The sequence below is a fragment of the Anopheles funestus genome, chromosome 2RL (assembly GCF_943734845.2).
Source record: "Anopheles funestus chromosome 2RL, idAnoFuneDA-416_04, whole genome shotgun sequence".
Lineage (NCBI taxonomy): Eukaryota > Metazoa > Arthropoda > Insecta > Diptera > Culicidae > Anopheles > Anopheles funestus.
Genome location: NC_064598.1, coordinates 69,684,130 through 69,703,307, shown reverse-complemented (window position 1 = coordinate 69,703,307; position 19,178 = coordinate 69,684,130). Strand labels below are relative to the sequence as shown.

The following is a 19,178-nucleotide window of genomic DNA, read 5'->3' as shown; positions in this document are numbered from 1 at the left end:
CCAGAAATGGTCGGCGTGAACTTAGTGTGTTAAGAATATTAAAAATAGTAGACATAATAATAATAACCAAAAAATAATTAGATTTAATTCAACAGAGCAGAGGGGCAGAGTTTTCATCCATTTCAGGTGCAGAGAGTTAAGCATTTAATACCTCACATAAACGTTTGTGTAAAATTCACGCACGTTCACACATTCACATTCATCTTAAGTGCACGATGATGGCAATGCAAATGAGCTGGAAAATGTGGGCCATTTGCCAAGGTCACGCAAAAGGGACCGACAACGATACAGTTTAATACGAAGCTTAGGACGCTGCGTCATCATCATCATAATCATCGATGGTTCGTGAGACAGACACGGAAAGTTGTGACGACCTTTTATTTATCCCAACAGAAGATGCTTGGTTGGTTGATTACAAATGCCGGTAAGCTGCATCTTGATAAACCTTTTGCATGATTATGTGATAGTATTAGCTCTGTTTCAGCTTTCACTGGTCTTCCATATCTAAAGAAGAAGGAAATATAACATCGCATTTGCTGGATGTTTTCCGATTGAAGGTGTATTCAGAATGCCGATTCCGAAAATATTCATTAACATTTAACAATCAAACATGTGCTGTTGAGCTGGGATTTATTCCAGGACATCGCTTTAATATCCTCAACCGGGTAAACCATCGGACTGTGATTATTCTGACACATTTTCGAGAAACCAATAATAGAACCAATAATGGATGATGCAATTTCATATCGGTATGTTTTCAAAGATTATTTGTCGTGCCCGATCGATTTGAAACCGAGAAAGGCAAAAACAAACTACCCGTTATCCTGTAAAGAGTAATTTAAAGTAGCAAAAGTAAATAAAATCAAAAGCAAACATTCGTACTTTTCAAGATGCAGTTCTTAAGAGCAACCAAGAATGACGCCCGTTCCGAAGTGACCTTTCTCGAGAGATTTTGCTAAAAGACTTAGTGCACTCGAGGGACCAAGAAGTTGGCCAACTGACTATTGGCAACCGGTGTTTAAGATTTCAATCGTTATCATGCTACCAGTTTAGTCAGCAGCATGCAGGTCACATCGGTATGGAAGGAGAACAAAAAAGCCGTATAAAACTTACCTTCTCTCGCTTACGACTTTTTTCCCTTCGTCGGGTAATTCATTTCACAAGAAAATTTCTCTGAAGATGAGTGGCATGCTTGAACGTAACGAGTTCATAGTGAAAGAAGCTGCTTTAAAGCTATTAATCATCGAATGCAAATTTATGCAGCGTTTATTTGCATTGAACTTTGCATTTATTGCCGATGCTGCTAGGGAAAGTCCTCATGGTGTGCATAAGAAGATTGAACTTATTCCATCATTGTTGAAAATATACTGTCCCATTGATTTATTTTTTTTATTTAAATCTCATGCGTGTTTATTATTTTTAGTCAAAAAAATTAAAAAAAGAAATGACTGAACAAAAAAACTTTATTTTTAAATTTATTTATACAAGTTATTAGAATAGGATGGCTGTTCTAAGAATTGGTTAGAAACCTTTTTCGTAATTTAAAAAAAATATACAAATGAAGGAAGTTAAACTTATTATCTATAAGTATTTAATGGTACAAAGCTCATAATCAAGAACATTAGTTTTCCGATAAATTTTGGTTTCCATTCCTGCGTACTATTAAACCAGCTCTTGACAAACATTTAAATGCCCATACCAACAAAATGAACAACAAATTGTACAATGCATGCTCCACTCAGTCGTGCAATGTTTCCGTTAAAAAAAAAACAACACAAAACAACCCCATTTCCTACATACGGGAAAGGATGGTTGCTGATATTTCCCTCCAGGAAACACCAGCATGCAGTTGGCGGATATTATTTATTGTGAGTGATTTCAATTTTCTCGACAATGTCAAGCGAAACCCACCATGGTTTCTGGTCTCGAGAGAGATTTTATTTTTGTTTTTACCACCGCTCAAGCAGTTCCGGATGTAATTCGAAACACGAACATGCAGTTCCGTGGAGAGGAGTTTCCGTCTAACCGGTGCGTTCGGTGTACGCGAACGGTACACGATTGTTTAACTCGAGTTGTTGGCGATTTAAAAGTGTGGAAAATGTACTCGGAAAGTCCGTGTAGTTTCCCATGCCAGCAAAGGAACCACATCTACAAGAAAGCTTTCATCATCAGCTGAAGCTTCGCATGGGAACGTTCGCATGGGAAGAACGGGTCCAATTCCATTTTACCTTAACAGCGAAAGGTAGCGGCGAAGGTGAGTTTACGTTTTACTTTCTGCTTCCAGGTACTTTACTTTATTTTCTGTGAAATTCTTAGAACCTGCAGTACTTCTTAAAGTGTCCCACATGGTACATACCGGAACGATCAACTGCATAAAGCTTCTAATAAATGAAAGCAACAAAGCAATAACGAGAGTAACGCGCAGCTTTAGCGAGAAAAAAATCACGATTGTCATAATAAAATAAAAGCCCCCAACAGGTATTTGCAAAGGTATCCTTTCTGTACGCAAAAATACACCACCACCAACACACGGATGCAAAGCATCAAAATGTTGTTGAACGTGTTCATCTAAACGATACAAACGAATGTGTTGGTACGTAATGTTTGTATGGAAATAGTTTTCCCCGACAATTTTCCCGAGAGCAAAATTACGGCTTTCTCCAGCTAAAGTTTTTGTTTGTCCAATCTCCAAGCGATTGTGGGAACTGACGTTCAGTTTGTTATTGAGCAACTATTCTCACTTTTCTTACTCTCTCTCTTGCTTTTGGCACTCTCTTTATGTTGAAACGTTTCCATGTGACGAGCACGTTGTATTGTGGTGTGGATTTATGGATCACCAGCAAATGTATCCTGGGGGCTACGTGAGCCTACCTGCTGCGCATGACGCATCCTCGTACATCGTCTGTGTGTGATTATGAGTATGTGTTTACACACAGTTGTATTATCCTTCTAGGTTAACGTTATCCTGGTGCCAGGATGAGAGAGAGTTGTGATATGCACAGCAAGCACAATGGGAACATTTGCATTAAATGGTTAAAATGAAATCGATATGTGTATAATGCGTACTCTTTAAATCAATCAATTGATTTTATTTATTTATTGGGAAATTTTTAATTTTTAAGCTAAAAGTTAATAATAGCCCCTACTACCTAGTTAGAAAACGAATGAAGTTTGAAACTCGTATTTAAAATTTAATCATTTCACTTAACATTCCATAAACCCTTAAGGGATTAATGGCATCTTCTAAGAGCGAATCGAACGCATCGGAGCATAAATCGACTTACTTCCACTCATTGGTTCCGTCTTCGTAGTAGTTTTGGAGCTCAGCTGCTGCCAACCAGTCTGCTGACGGTTAGTTTCTCTGTAACCGTGTGAGCATTCAGTTCGCAAGATCTGCGTTCACATCTTGACACTCTTGACACTTCCAGGAGGCTGAGAGCATTCACAGCAGAAGTTTGTTTCCCGGGGAATTTGTGCTAGCTGGAAGTGAAACTGGTAATAAACAACACCAGCAAAGGTAGACAAACAAAACATTGAACTTGGCTTATCAGTGCAATTGCGATTGGGACAGTGATTGTGGTGATTGTTTCCCGTTTACATCTTCGTCCGCATTGGAGTGTTCTGTGGGGGTTGATAATATTGCTGGACGTTTGTGACTGATATGTGATAAACAATTCTTGTCTGGAGCTCGAACTTATGCTGCTAGGGATTTCATAAATCAAACATGCAGCAGCTTATCATCAGTGAAACAAACCAACAATACGGTAGCGAGTTGAAGCTGTTTTCCCAAAATCACTACACATCAGCTAACCTCAGCTCTCGGTGTACCAGGAACAAAGTTTCGTTGCGCTCTTTGTAGCGCTCTCTCGAGGTGAAACCTTTTACGCTCTTCCCAAGGTTAGATAACCTCCCACGCGGTACCCTCGTTCTCGCGCTCTTGTCCCCCTTTTTTTCTCTCTCTAATCAGCTGTCAAACTTTTCGCACATTAGTGCACTGCTGTCTACACTACTGTGTCAACCTGTTTTCACTGACCGTTTGTTCCGCTAGGTGTTCGTGCAGTTCGAGGAAATAACGAGCCAGGAAATCTTGTGTCCTGTGCGCACGGTACGCGTGTGTTTGTTAGCAAGTGAGTCTCTTCTACTTCCAGCTGTATCGGAACAGCGGTCGAGTGCACTGATTCCCTCTGAATAGAGCTGTCAGCGAAGAAGCTCGATGTGTTGTTAGAAGCTTTTCGCTATGACACGATATCGAATTGCTTGAATAAAACAGTGCACAACAACTGGACGGGTAGTGAGTGTTCTGTTTGATAAAACAAAACGTGCATGTTTGTGTATGTGTGTGGAAAATCGGAAAACTAGAAAATATTGCGGTTCGGTTAATGTGTCGTGAAACGAAAGCACAATCATAACTTCTTCAAGTACGAAACAAGCACAAACCTTACCAAAGCGGGAAAAAACGCCGCACAAAAGCGTTGACAAGGTGCCATTATTGCCTATCTGTTCGATTGAGAGCGTGATTCAATTAGGTAGCAGGATTTTTTCTCAGCTGGCACCTTTTCCGATACCGTTTATTCCCATCCGAAAGAATCTTTTGCGTGATTGGTTCATAAATCAGTGGCAATTGTACGTTTGACGAAAGGAGAATTATGATTCCGGCCACAGCTACGCCTCACTACCACCACCCGTCATGAAATCTTGCGTGACAAGGTAAGCATTTCCCATCCCATAAACGACGCTTCGTAGCAAAACCTCACACTATTTCCGGCGTGGGTAGGACTATTTCCCGCGGTTATCTTAATTGTTGGTACTTCTTTGTTCCCATCCCGTCCTTTCTCTCCATGTTGTTGATTCATCCAAAGTTTTGAACCCTGCACCGGGACGCTGTTGTTAGCCATTTGCTAGGAACCTTTTTCGCCCTTGCCCGTGGATCGTTGGACGGTTGAGTCTTTTGAGAAGGAAAGAATTTCTTCACCTTTTCAATTCAATCACAGCGTGAAACGTGCTCGAGCGCACGGTGGGTGGTACCGAGCAAATGGACTCCGTTACACAGGGGTAACGGACCGATGCTTGAGCGTTGATTCCACGACCGTTCAAAACGTTGCCAAGAATGTGGAAGAAAATAAATAAATAAAAAAGGTCCATTGCCTGGACCTCCTACATCGAACCTACCAGCACAGTCCGAGTCCGAGTTGTTCTGTTATTCGCTTTTTCTTTTTTGTCTTGAGACATTTTGACGAGTACCGTACGCTAAACGAGAAACCCATGACAAAATGGAGATAGCTGTCTCCGGCATATCTATGCAAATGTATGATGGGGACACGAAATGAAAAGCGAAAAAAAACGATCTATACGGTAAAAAGTAGGCAACGCTGGCACAAGAGTGAAATGGGAAAGGTTGAATCCCGTGACCATTTTGTGACAGTGACCATCTGTGTCGGTTCGCCGGGCAGCATAATGGCAAAAGCGGCTTAGCTGTTTGAAAGTTGTTTTGTTGCTGAATTGAATTGAAAAGAACCGACTACTTAATCAAGAGTTTGATTGGGTTCTAGGAAATTGGCATACAATATTGGCCAAGGCAAAAGGCGGACTTTTCTTTTCATATGGAAGACAACACATGGTGTTAATAGATTTATCATTCCACTCCATCACAGGTAAAACGTAAATATTGTATACTACTGAAATTTATTCGCTGGTTAATCTTGCTTCAGAAAAGTATATTTTTCAATTTCAATAATTTAATTTAATTGAAAAAAAAACACACAGATGAGCTTTAAATCCTGATAGAAAACTATACTTTACCATGTAATTGAACCTATAAAGATACAAATAACAATAAAAAGTTCATTTACTTGCATTTGTCTGTGTATGGACACTGGATAAGGAAAATTTAGCTAAGCTGACAACAATTAATTATACGCTAAGACAAAAATTAATTATTTTAAAGATGAAACGGAAAACCTTTAGACTCCCAGAAAAAGGCCAAACATATTTTTACTGCTAATGAACATTGTTATGGGTATTTTTAATAGACAGTTAGGTAGGTTTGCTTTTAGCTTTTATTGCCATAACATTATTTGACAGAAAAGCTACCTGTTTTTGTAGCTTCTAGTGTTTAAAAGGGAGGCTGCTGGGAAAAAAGGTACATCGAAGATTATAATGGCATTTCGTCCCTTCCTGGAACGAATTTCATCGAATGACCTCTTCTCCCATTACTAGCAAACGGGGTTCGAATTGTTTATTGTGTGACGTTATTGATATTTATATCCGCTATTTTCGTGTTTTCTCCCACCGGAGAGAGAGCCTAGAATTTTTGGGGTCCTCAATCAAAACATCGGTGGAAAAACCTGTTACCCACGGTGCTCACCTTGAACGGGTGTTGGCCTTCGAGAATGTTTTTCTTTGAAAGCCAAAGTCAAAGCCATACCAAAACATTCCACCAGCCGCCAGGTACAATCAACAGTTCTGTTTTTTTGTTTTGTTTTGCTTGTTGTTGTATAATCCAAGACGCTCGTCCCGGCCAATTAACGGAGTTTGCTGATCGATATATGCTAATTTAGAACAGCTTCTGCGTAGCGGTTTATGTTTCGATGTTTACAGGTTCCTAATAGTACTAGCATAGGATGGAATAGAACGCTGGCAGGTAATGTTTTATGTATTTATTTTCCTTCTGCTCGGTACCTTAACATAGCGCATTTCATAGGCACGTTGAGGTAGTGTGATGTAGCCATAAGATTTTCAGCTTGCCCTGCGTACAAAGAATCGAGTAAGAAAAGCATCGTTGGCCGTGTCTGGCAATCGATACGTTTGGTGCGATTACAATAATTCTTCGAACGCTGGCACATTCCAGTGGTGTCGAAAATCGAACGTGTCGATAGGAGATGATAAGGAAAGGTACGGGGAAATTGAACCAAAACATTTTCGCCCATCGATGGTTGATCATCTTAACCACTTTCTATTGAGCTGTGGTCTTGCAACAACAATAGAGGGTTCCTTTCCTCCCTTTGATACGTCCCATTTCTTTAAGTGGAAGAGTAAAGGAAGTGTTTTAGAAAGTTTGATCCAAGAAAAAAGATACGTTTTCCTGATGGATGCGATCAATAGGATGGTAAGAACAATTTTCCTTTTCTTCACGTTATATAAACGTCTTGAAGAGATAAACATTTAGCGAAGAAGAATTGTAACCGCTAAAGGGTGTGTCTAATGGGCGTGATTTTTGTTACAACTGAAATAAAGTTATAACGCACCAGGCAGCTAAATCAATAATTTTTTTCTTCTTTTGAATAATATTTATGGACTGTTTTAATATTGTGAATATTTTTTAATTATCAGCAGCTGGTAATCTTTTTTAAAGCTGGTTTGTTTCTACTTATCCAGCCATAATTTCAACGTGTCGCCTATTACTCCATGGAGACGCCTAATGGAGACGCCTATTACTCCACGAAAGAGTTCAATATCTAATGGAGACGCCTGGTGTTTCATGAAAGCACACAGCACTTCATGGAGGCGCCTAGTACATTTTACTACAGCTTAAAACACGATTAAAACATTTGTTTGTGCCGAATGATATAAATCAGCATAGTTTCTAGGCGATTATTTCCATGATAATTATTGAAGTAACTGTTGAAAGAGTGTTTTATAGATACATAAGTAACAATACAGTACGGTTATGACGTGGTTAACGTTAAAAATTTAACAGTAAAATCAATTAAATAAACCAAATAAACCAAAGTATAAAACATAGACTGTCGTAACAGTAAATCGTAGATGAAATCATTTGAACAAAACCATTCTGGAAGAGGAAATGATCATTTTAAACTTTTGTACACGCTATTTCGATACAAAGACATTCGTTTGGCAATAAAAAAGCAATAACTACACTTTATGATGCAATCAAATGTATCATTCACTTGATAAGCCGTTTGAAAAAGCTCAATATGGTTTTGCATTTTCTAACAATTGTTTATGGTCCTTTTATACCTCCACAGTGGCCGGAGCAATTGCCATCGGTGTCATGTAAAATGTGCACCACAGCTTGCTTCATTGTTTATTGAATTAATATCCCGGACATGCAGCCTCTGTTTTGTGTTGTAAAACCGAACAAAAAATGCAAAGAAAAATAAAGTTTTTAAAAATCAATAAGCCAACGACAATGTCCTGTGTGAAGTATTTTATTTCATTGCTGCAGCGATCTAGTCACCTGGACCATGTTTTTTGTCCTTATATCCAAATTATTGTACTTGCGCGTCCATTCAAACGTATGACAAGGTGAGATAATAAATGTTGCAGATAATATGTGTCACACTGTCATGATATATTTGTTCCGCGCCGCACCGATTCACTGTTCATTGATTCGGTCCGATTTGTTTCACATACGATTCGTAAAACATTGGTTCTTTTGTTTTACGAGCACACACCCACAGGCCTTGGTCACGGTCAGTAGAGCTTTTCAATGAATCAAGTACCCGATGTTGGTTCCAAAATTGTGCCATCGAATTGTGAAGTGATTAATATTCGGTTCTCGACGGTGCGTATGAAGAAGTGCACGGAAGACCCGAACGTTTTTATTGTCCATCGTATCTAACAATGTGCCGCAGCACACCAGCAAGACCACCCATCCGGAGAGACATAGGTGACCGTGATTGTTCCATTGAACAATCCTATATTTCGTGAAACGACTCAAACATGTGTTCAAACGCAGCATGGTACGGCGTTTGTCATCCATTCAGTTAGTTGATCGATGATGCTCGGACGAGATCGGGAAACAGATTGCATTTGATACGAGCCGTATTGCAATTGTCATTGATGTTGAGAAAGCATAGCCCAGATTGTATGTGTTTGTTTAACATTAGGAAACAAAAAATCCAAACAATCAACAACATACTTCGTGGTTTATGAAAAGCTCGAATCGAAAATAGCTGCAGGAAAAGCCTCAAATTTTGTGTTCTGATTTAACTTTCCCGAAAATAAGCTCTTACCTCAAAGCGATTGATTAGTATGCACCGTGAGATGTGTTGTGATATGCAAATGAGATCTTTTGCTCTTCTGGATGTGTTTTTACGAGAAACATTTTTCGACAGCTTTTGATAGATTGTGAGTGTGAAATAATTTTTTTTCATTTTTCAACATTTCTAATACCATCAAACCGAGACGCCGAAACTTCGTTGGTTAAAGCTTACAAAAAAAACGAAAACTAATTAGCATTCTTAAAGAGATAGCCAAGGAAGCTCATGTTATGTTGGATTTGTGTTGGAAAACCGATTTTTGATTTCTATTTTGTAAAGCACATGGAACATTAATCTCGAAATCATATGAATGTAAATACAAAATAAAACCAGCGAAATTTGTTTTACACCATATTTTCCAATTGTTATCTGAAATATGTTTTAAACATAGTCCTGTTTTAAAAAAAATATTACTAACATCTAAATACTAGAACAAATAATTCGATTCATCACTCATAGCAATGTATTCCGATGTACTATTTACTCGATAAATATCATTCTTGAATCGTTCTAATTAAGTAACAATAATTGAATTGAATGTTGCCTCCTCTACCATTCAATTTTCATTTCTTCTATCCCACCAATAGAAATCGTATAGTCATCAATTTTTAGATTTTTCCCCCCCAGATTGGTGTTGGAAAATTAATTTGATGGTGTAGCATTATATGACAGCTGTGACAGGTTTTACCACCAGCGTTCGAGTTTCGATTTCGCTTGCCGTTTTTATTCCCGTTTGCCATCTACATCAAAAGTAACGCCAGCAATCAATTTGAACATTGAGACATTATCGGAAATATTCTATTTCATGTGTACTAGCGCCAAATGAAAAACACGCTGTACGTTGCCACAATGTCCGATAGCTTTGTTTCTATGGATTCTACTTCATCCCGCTTCCACTCGGTCAGTGTAGTAATGAAGCAATTAGTAAATGGATCGCATAATGTGAAGTTGGACTGTGTGTATGTTACGAGGGATAGAGCAGCAAAATCAATCTGCTGCAATGCGATAAGGCTACCAGATTTGTGGTCGGTGAAAACGTTAAATAAATTATTCCACCAATCGCCCAATTGCATTTGCGTACCGAGGATGAAAGGTAAATCCACTTCGGTTTTGGCTGAATGTATAATGTTATTGTACCATGCATAGACTTATGTATTAATTCTACTGTAACATCAATAGTTTTAGTAGAGAACGATTCAGCTGCCTAGTTGAATTACATTTTAAAAATAGATGAAACTTCATTTATACAACATCCTATTGGGACTGTACCAAGGATTGACTATTCGGGTACATGGAAAAATAAGTTTTAAAATGGCGTTTCCTTTCTTAAAAAAAGGAAAATTAACTTATTTCAATTGAAAAGAATTGAATTTAATTCAATTATTTTCATATACTCTATAGTACAAAGAAGACAAATTAATGTTCTCGATTCGAAAACCCAAAATGGTTCTTTACATTTAGATTTTATTTCAATTACTTACATATCAATATTCAAAGCTTTAAAGTATCAAAACATTTATCTAAAGTACCAAAGTGAAAAATATTAACATAATACATGAATGTCTTCCACAAGATTGATTATAAAATAAACAACTTTAAATTTAATTCTGTTCCCGCAAGACTGAGTTCTCCTCCGTTTTTTATATTCATTTCACAATGAAAACTAATGCTCTGAAACCTCACTTAAGTCTTTGAGCAAGCGAAGCTAAAAAACTATCTATTCATCGAAGGGACCACTGATGGTTCGATACGATAGCGATGAGTTGATAATTTTCAACCATGTTCGGCAGACCGATCAGCTTACTCAAACATCGAACGGGATGAATGCGCAACGAAACAACTTGCCCCTGGTAAAAGGGTGCAAAAGTTTTCCGAAACGCTAGTCAACACCTTTCGCCCCGTTTGCGGTTGACTTGCGTTCGGTTTGCCGGTGATGGACTCAAAAGGGGCCACGCTGACTCATCACCGCTCATCCCAACGATTCAACATTAAATGGTGTCTTTCGGGAGCTTCTTTTTTAAGTGTATCAAAACCCGCGACCGTCGAACACCTTGGCCTTTGGACCAACCCGAAAAGGTTCGTAGATAAAGTCATCCCGAAGTAATTATCATGCTTCATATCCTCGCCTACCAGGGTGAGGGTGACCGTCAAACACGCACGCCCTGACGGATGACTGACTTTTTATGACGTTCTGTCACCGAAGTTTTATTGGATTTTCATCAACATCAGCTTCACCGGATCTGATGGTTTTATTGATTGGAGAAGCTTTGCTGCACTAAAGCCGAAAAGGTTGCTACAATTGTCTAGTTCTTTTCGCCAGCAATCCGCAACCAACTGTCACATGTAGTTGTGTGTGAAAGTGCCGTCGACTTGGAACTCGAGCGAAGGATTGTTTTTCTTCATGTTCGCATTCCCTTTTTGCTTGTGTGGTTTGATGGACAAACTTCACTCGTCAAGTGGGTCGTCTCCGGCGGATGACGGTTCTTGTAGGACCTTTCTCCTCCCATGCCATGTTTGGCCCGGCATGCTGGGAAAGCTGCCCTTCTGCTTGCGTAAGATTCCACTTCTACAGAAATGTTGAACGTTTTCGCTGTAGGATTACAGGATGAAACAACGTAAAATCCTACGTCCAGATGCTGTACAAAAAAAAACGGACCCAAGGGATGTAAGCGATGAAAACAGTGGGAACAGATTGAAAATAGCTACTCCCTCTAGTAGGAGGGACTTCTCAACAGAAATAGACCCTCAGGGCGAAAAAGCTACTTTCGGCAGGTGTGAGAAGCATTCCCAAAAAACTCTCTCACTCTTTTCTTTCTCTCTTTCCCTCGCTTTTTCTCCCTTTATAACAATTGTCCCTTTTGGAAACCAACGTGACCTTCAAACGGGATTACGCATAAATGTGGGCATCCGCCATTTTGCTTGCTTATCATGTTCTCCATGATACTCGGGCAAAGATTAAGGTGCACAAGGAAAAATAATTTGATCATTTGTTATTTGTAGCGCAAAATCTCGTGCCAGACTTACACCGGTCTCGGAGCGTAAATGCAGCTAAATAAAACAACCGTCACGTTTTGAGTAATTTTATTACATTTTAAACATCGTTCCAAAAACATTCCTACCAAATTGCTGCCAAAGATAGCTTTTTTATTGTCTTTTTATTGCCGTTTTAAATGCACGTGAATGCGGACGTGAAGGGAAACGACGGTAACGCACATACTAAGCGCTAACAGATTGGCAACTATCGTACTTATTACGCATGCTTCCGGAAAGATTAAACCAAGGCTTTACCTTGAATATAGCCGCGTTTGTCTGTATGTACACTGTGTGCACGGTGGGAACTAAATTAAGGCAGGTATGAATTACGAACCTTTCGGGACGGTATAAAGCAGTATCAGCGTAAGCTCTTTTTCACTCGGAGCTTGCAAATTCATCGGAAAAGTTTTAACATGGTCTCCGCGGTTCGTTACGGTAGGGAAAGTTATGGTGCCTAACAAATTTTTGGGCCGCTTCCCTTTAGTGGGAGGCCGTAAATGTTGTTTAATCTTTCCTTTAATGAATGAGATAAATGGTGCAAGTTGATTTTTATATTCCATTTTTTTTAGCCGAAAACCAAAACAGATTTTTTTATTTAATTTATAAATCTCATTAAATGCTTGAATGTTATGATTTTTTTAAATCATTAAAAATGACTTGAATTGAATCTTTTTAACTCTATCATTTACCTACACTAAAAATTGTTTTTAAATTCATTCAGTATTATGAGTATTTGCACTCTTTGTATAATAGTTTATAACAATTACTGATTAAAAGCGAAAACAAAATCTTCATTTTATAAAATCTCATTTTCTTATCTTCCATAACTACACGGAAACACGAATGTTGTAACTTTCACTGTTCTGCTTTTTGTTCTGCGCTACGCAAAGTAATTTGCAGCATTTCTCGGGTTGTTGCGTAAATTTCATTTGTTGCAAACAAAACCATTTCCAAAAGCATGGCACGAAAATGTGCGAGTTTTCAAATATGAATGAAGAATACGGAATTCTTCGTTGATTAGAAAACAAAAATAGGCATTCAAATGCTGGCGTAAAACGTTAGTCCGGTCGACCGAATGCCAATTGCAGGATTTCGTTGCGAGAGTTTTGTTGTGCCGAGAATAGTCGAGAATGTGGCTGCTCTGTGTTATGTTCTGGAATGTTCAACCACATAGCAGGGCATCGTAATAAATTCATGCCAAACAGCAAATGCTTGCTGCTTGTTTTGCTTGGGTCCAGCTAGAACCCGGGTTGAAAGGCTCTTGGGAGATGAACCAATGAACCGTACCTTCCCTCCAAATCCTGAACGTAAGTTTGTAATTTATTTTGCGTGCCTCACCCACACGATGCCCGATTCGTACTTCTTCTATAGGCATCCCATGGTTTGCTGGAAATTATGCTTATTAGAACCAAAGTCGAAAATATGTGAAGCAATAAGCTAGATCACCATATTTCTTGTGGACTGTATAGCTTAGAAATATGTGAACCATAGTTATTACAGACATTTAATGAACATTTTGCTAATTCGACTTAGAGAATATTTATCCAGGAAAAAAATTTCCTGGATTTAATTTTAAATAGGATTTTTTATGAATTTGTAGACTTGAAAATAACTTAATTTTTTACTTATTTATTTTGATTATATGTTCCATGTTTTATCATGTCCAGAAAACTCCAGATATTAAATTTCATCTTTTAACAACGCTTTAAATATAACAATTGTTATTCGTAAAATAAGGTAAAATTAAAATTAATTTAAAGTTATATTTACCTACGAAGAATTTGAACGATACATAAAATCAAATATATTTATTAACGCAGAACAATAAAAACTAATCTCAAAATTTACCACAGCGCTATAGTAAAATAAACTTCTGTTGCAGTAGCAAGAGAAAAAATCTACTATAAAACTACCCTAATCACCATTATCATCATCATCATGTAGAGGAAATGTCAGTTACTCTAGATAAAATAATATCTTAATGACCGATAAATACTTCCTTCGCAATGTTGTACATCAATCGGCAAGCTATATTATTGGCCTACAAATTATTAACGCGTTGCCGCTACGACCGATAACGCATGACGTCTGCTCTTAAGAGAAATAAAAATTAATTCACTCATGTAATATCTCATTCATGGTATCGCTCTATACATTGCACATTAAAAAATTCGCCCTCACATTCATTTGCCCACAACACATTGTCATTGCAGCGTCGCTATAACCGGCCGACACTACTTAGACCGATCATTCGTAGCCGTAATTTAAGCCATCTTGCCCTCTGCTGCCAACGGCCATGAATATGAACGATCCCATTAATGAGCACTCGACGGGACGGTTGAGCACCGTGCTAACTGAGTCGGCGAGTCGAAATGTCAAGAGGTCATTAAACTGGGCTGGTCAAATGTGGCACCATCGCGCGAGTTAATAAATTGCGAGCGCTCCCTGGTGACAGGAAGTATTTTTCGGACAAAGCTCCCACCGTCACTCAATCTGTATCCGGCTGCTATTCAACTGGTTTCTGTCCATGCTCTGCAGCCCACGCGCCCCGACCTTTGTTCCGAGTACGTTTTTGGTTCCATTGTTACTTTTTCACCCGAATGACCAGCTGGTTTTGTACTCGACTAGTCTTACCAAAAAAAAAAATACAACCTCAAAATGATTACGCAGGATTCTTGCATGTCAACCAATTCTCAAGCTGGATCATGGTTTGGCACTTCCGGTTTGTTGTTTCTGTGCGTTTTTTTCTCTCTCTCAATGTCATCGATTGAAACGATAGTCGCTTTCGCTGTTGGCTTACCGTAGAACGGTGGTCCTTCCGCTGGCATTTTGTTTCACGGAAAAAGAAACACCAGTTTTGCCTTTCCTATCATACTTCATGCATCGCCAACGGCGCCAACAGTCGGTAATGATGGCAATAACAATATCGTAAAGCTTTTTATGGTGACGTTTTCCAGACCGAACACCGATGGCGGCTAATGTGAAGAAAAAATGTCACCACACTGGGAGAATGGTGGCATGACCGCCTGATTCTGTTCCGGCTGCAATCGGTAGCGAACAGATACTCTGAACGTGCAAACATCAACAAAAATTTCGAAGCGTTTACACTAATGAAGATGATTAGCTATGGTTTTATGCCGTATAAATAGAAGTGTTGTTAGTGAAGATGTCATAAAAATCAGCGCAACAAATCCTTGTTTCAAGGAGCGTACGGGAGCTGATCGTACGGGAGGTGAGCGAATAGAAAGGTAAGAATGTTCAAGTTCGCTGGGTGCACTGCTGGCATGAAAATATTTTTTATGGAAAACTTAATACCAATACAAACCAGACAAATTATCAAGTCCACCCTAGTTCTTGACTGTTACATAAATTATTTTTTATTAAACTATTCTAGCGTTGCCAATGCAAAATGTCATCCTGGGTAGGAGTGGGTTTTCGATTTAATTTGGGTTGGCCCAACATTTTTTTCTGCTCCGTGCACTTGATTTTTGGTTAGCAGCATGTTTTTTTACTAAGAACAATTGATTTCAACAGGTCAGCAACTGTCAGGCCTGTGGAAATCCAATACTCCTGGTCAAAAATCCAGTAACGGTTTCTTTTTTGATAAACTTACTGATAACCAACACTCAAACGAACGAAAAAGGAAAAAAATTAAGCCTGAACTAAATTTAAAGTCGCTGTATGTGTCTTGCGCATCTGATAACCCATTTTGTAAAATCAATTATTTATCTGAGCACTTATTTGTTAAAGAAACTGTGGTAGAATTGGTTTTTATCGTCGAACGAGTTTTGATAAAAAAGGAAAAATCATAAAATCATTGTTTTCTTCTTTGAATTAATCTTAAATCATTATCAATCTTAAACATATTAATTCATATGTATTTTGTACAAAACTTTTTGCTCTATTGTCCAAAGAATGAAATTGATAAGATATTTGAATTATTAATTTAAACTTAATTTTCGATAAACCTTTTCAAGACTAATTTATTCAATGATTGTACTGTTTCATAGCGTGCATATGAGAAAATTAAAATAATTTTAGGATAGTTACATTCAATTTTATGTTATTTTGGTGTCTGAACTAGTTTTCACAATAATTTGATCAAATCATAACAAGAGTTAGATTGGTTGTGGTTGAAAATACGTAATCATTAAATATTTATAAAATATATGGAAATGAAGTTCTAAAAACCAAGATTAATAATTTTGTTTAAAAGGTCTACAATGAAAATTTATTTACAACGAACACACCAAACTATGAAAACATAGTCACTTCTTCTTCGTTCGTTTTCAACCTTTTCAGTTATGCTGACAACTTATCATCTGCAACACATATTTTCCACTATTATAGCATTTCTTATTCACGCACACAAACCAGTAACGAGCTAATAAAACATTCAGCAAAGAAAACATACGATACTCTTCCCATCGTTTGCGACATGCGACAAATGCAGTGCCGGTCGTGTACGATCCAATACGGACCAATCGAAACATCCGCAAACATTAACGTCGTTAAGGGTTCGTCGTTTAGCTTGACATAAATTTTAAAATTGGAAATCAATACCTGCACTGGCCGCAAAGGCACATACTGGCACAATGCCGTCGCAATAACGGTGCAGCATTGCGGAAGAAGCCGTACACTGTCCTCACCACGAAGAAATGAGGTTCATTTTTCCCCCCATTTCCCCATGTTTGTCATATAACGATATGCTGTCGCTTCCTCCCGAGAGTGCAGTAAAAGACCAATTGTTTCGTTTCCCTGTGGTGGTTAGTGCAACACCAAGACGGTCACTCTCTTATCTTCTTCGTGAAACATAGTTTTTGCAACCTGTACGATTTGCTTTTATATTTTGAAGGTGTGCCAAGCAGAAGTTCACACACCACCCTTTGACGTGAGGAAAACTGTGTGTGAAATCGATATGACCACACACAAGCATCGATGACCGTCGGGCCGTTGTGAAAAACCGCAAACCCGATTCATCTGCAGAGGATGGGAAACCATAAGGATTGCGGAGCAATGACGCAGTTGATAAAAGGGCAAAAAACTGACCTAAATATAAATAAAAGACTCTGGCCCGGGGTTTGCAAAACGGGAGAGAAGAAAAAAAGACAACGGTAAGCTGCTCTGTCCTGTACGATTTTTCCTACCCAGTTCCCGGGACGCTGTGGGAAAAGCAGGAGCAAGTGAGACATGAATAATGGGAAAAAGTGACGAGTGATGTACGAAGTTAAAGTACAAACACTTGCATTACCCGCCTAGAAACGATGGGAAAGATGCGTGGCGTAGCGATGTGGTTTAGAAGAGGTGGAAAACAGAAGGGCGGTACGGAAGTCAAAGGGACGGCAAAGTTTTCCACCTTCTGTCCAATTAGCTGCCGGGCGAGCAGTGTCACAAAGGGGTTGCTGTGGTTTTAGGGCGGAGAATGTGTTGCTCCATGATAAGAGTATTCCACTCCTATCCGAACTAACCATCATCTCAGTATCACGTGTTCCCACACCCTGAATAGTGCGGAATGGTAGAAAGGATGTGTCATGAGAATCTGTACAGGACAGGAAACAACGGAACGGGGTGCACTTTGTGCGATGGTGGGCAAAGCCATGTTTGGTTTCTTCCAGCCCGAATAGGTTATTGTGGCGAAAAGGACTTGTCTGCTTGTAACACTACGGCTTAACTCGTCCAACTCTCTGCCGTTAAGGACTCGCGAGACCGAATGCAGGGATTCGGGACATTCTGTGGGGTTTTTTTTTGCACGAAAGAGCGTGTGTAGTGTATGTGTAGCGAAAAGGATCGGAGTAATGGTGGTGATGGGAACTATTTCTAATTTGCTTTCATTTCCCACACACATCCCTCGGTTTCCTTCTGGAGTGAGGCTCGGTTCGTCCTCCAGCTTGCCTTGAAGTTGTGTCACTGATCAGACACACTCACACACAGCACGGTTCGTGGAAGCAATTCAGTTCCGGATGTACTTCTACTACTGCTGCGACATTCCAGATTGAAGAGGATTCACGCTGAAAAGGACGATGATCGGTTTGTGGCATAATGAATGGCCTACCGGTGGCGTTCTTCACACGAGTCCGTCTTGTCAGCGAATGTCGCTTCCAACAGTACACCATACCCGCATGTGTGTGAGTGTATTTGCCTAAGAACGTGGCATCCGTCCTGTAGCAGCCGTGTGCTGTCAATGCATGAGTTATGGCTGCCGGTGAGATGGTGATAAATTTAAACGGATCGTTTCACCAGCTCGCTGCAATGGCTTCATGCTTTGCTTTGCCCACCCCAAGGTGCAGGTTTCATCGTTCAAACGTATGAAGAGAAAATTTATGCAACGAACAGACGCACCCGGGTAACACCGGGTTCGACAAAATTGATCTTCCTTTAGTCGTTGTACAATATTGATGTACATTTTACCTTAGCAGAGGTAACGGCACTTCTCGCTTCCGGCTGCGTCCTTTTATGGCCTCAATTTCCGGCACACAGGACAGACAAAAAGAAAAACGACTAGCTCGAAGATAAAGCCACCAACCCTCACGAGGCACGGGACATTCGCCCATGGATATACAGATTAGATTTGTTTCAATTACATCCAAATTATTCCAATTTGTGGCAGAAATAAGAAGGCGCTCGCGTGTGCTCGTTACTGTACTGCCAATTTCGCTTCTAGCGATGCAAGTGTGGACCAACCGGCCGAAGGACGTTAAAGTCATGGTGGAAAAAGCGTCTCCACCTCCTCAGTAATGAACACCCGACACAGTGCAACAACGTGTGAGCGTAGGCTCTCGATTCCGACGGTTCCCACGGTCAAGTACAGGTCGTTTTATGGATTTTCGTCCTGCCGAAGTGATGTTTCCCTTTCGCCGACGAGAACGCTCTTTTCTAGTTTGAGTAATAAAACATACTACACGCCCATCAACTATCGCAACTGCTGCTTTCTTCCTTTCAACAGAACAGACAATGAATGGCCTCTGGGTTCTTGCTGCGGAACATCAGAAACTGTTAGCAGGGGTTTTCGAAGAATATTAGAAATTGAATGAAAAGATATCATTCGATATCAATACATCGTTCAGATTCAAAATTTTTAAACAAACTTTTTTTTCATGCAGTAAATTAATGATTAATCTCAATTGTTGCAGTAGCGTCATATTG

The 19,178-nt window shown here is 39.3% G+C and overlaps 1 protein-coding gene across 4 annotated transcripts in view; it reads left to right on the top strand.

The window, feature by feature from the left end:
* Window positions 1–3,277: 3,277 nt before the first annotated feature.
* LOC125766312 (venom dipeptidyl peptidase 4) overlaps window positions 3,278–19,178 on the top strand; it is a 111,958-nt gene continuing 96,057 nt past the window's right edge. Inside the window, exons 1-2 of one of the 4 annotated variants that reach the window (XM_049432136.1) lie at window positions 3,278–3,517; window positions 4,049–4,127. The gene's annotated coding sequence lies outside the window, so the exon portion shown is untranslated. Of the gene's footprint in view, window positions 3,518–3,547; window positions 4,128–4,148; window positions 4,292–19,178 lie in introns of those variants that run through there. The other 3 variants (XM_049432134.1, XM_049432135.1, XM_049432137.1) reach the window with 3 other exon arrangements.